Genomic DNA, 1387 nt, shown 5'->3' with positions numbered 1-1387 from the left:
CAGCAGTGCTGGTTCTTTTTCGGGCTTGTGTTTTGTGTGTGTTTGTGCAGCTTCTCGCTGTGGACTGTGTGCCTGCCGGTTCAGCTTGTTCCTGCTTTGTTTTGCTTGAGGCACTTTTTACCTTCTGCCAGTAAATCCTATATTTAGTCCTCCTCGCTAGCCTCCGAGTCAGCGGTAGCCGAGTCAGCGGTAGCCGCCCGTGACGGCGGCGACGCCGCAGCAATGCCCAAGGACCGGCGTGACCCGACCGATGCCGGGGAGGAAGCAGGCGAGCTCGGACCAGCAGCAAGCACCCCAGTGGTGTCGAGCTAGAAGATAGTGGATTTACTGGCAGAAGGTAAAAAGTGCCTCAAGCAAAACAAAGCAGGAACAAGCTAAACCTCCAGGCACCGGAGGCACCCGACGTCACAGTAGATGGATTTACTGGCAGAAGGTAAAAAGTGCCTCGAGCAAAACAAAGACACAGTGAGCCAGTATAGGATTTACTGGCAGAAGGTAAAAAGTGCCTCAAGCAAAACAAAGCAGGAACAAGCTGAACCGGCAGTGAGGGACGGAGACGCCTCGCCAGCTCCGCGCCGATCGTCGGCGCCACTCTGGATGTTTCCCCCATCGGAGTCGGAGACCTCCGGCGAAGACTCCTCCTCGGGCGACTCGACAAAGTCCGAGGAGGAGCTGTCCTCTGGCTCGAGAAGTGCCGCAGGCTTGCGCCCGCAAGGGCGTCATGCGCCTCGCACCAGACAAGAGCGCCTCCAGCGTCAGCTGCATAGTGAGGCGCTGATAGGTGGCGGCGCGTTTGCGAGCCAAGACCTCAGCAGCAGGTCCGTCATCAGGCACGAAGTGCCGACCAGGAGGAGGACTGGATGCGTCACCTCGAGCGGTACCGTGCTCCTGTGCCCAGCCTCCCTCTGTCCGCTAATGGATTTACTGCCCCAGGCGGACCCCCGGGCAGCGCCGGCTCCTTGTCGGCGGCTGCCCTTTCTCCGTCCGCGGCCGCCAGCTTTGTGGCGGCAGCGGACGTCTCGACTGACAGTGGTCAGTCGGTGCGAGGCGCATGACGCCCTTGCGGGCGCAAGCACTTCTCGAGCCAGAGGACAGCTCCTCCTAGGACTTTGTCGAGTCGCCCGAGGAGGAGTCTTCGCCGGAGGTCTCCGACTCCGATGGGGGAAACACTTCGAGTGGCGCCGACGACCGGCGCGGAGCTGGCGAGGCGTCTCCGTCCCTCACTGTGACGTCGGCCTAATGGATTTACTGGCAGAAGGTAAAAAGTGCCTCAAGCAAAACAAAGCAGGAACAAGCTAAACCTCCTGGCACACAGCACACAGCGAGAAGCTGCACAATCACACACAAAACACGTCGGGTGCCTCCGGAGAGCTCGACAACACAGTCC

This window comes from Guillardia theta (genome assembly GCF_000315625.1).
Source record: "Guillardia theta CCMP2712 unplaced genomic scaffold GUITHscaffold_317, whole genome shotgun sequence".
NCBI lineage: Eukaryota > Cryptophyceae > Pyrenomonadales > Geminigeraceae > Guillardia > Guillardia theta.
The sequence above is the reverse complement of the archived record's forward strand: the minus strand, read 5'-3'. Positions refer to the sequence as shown.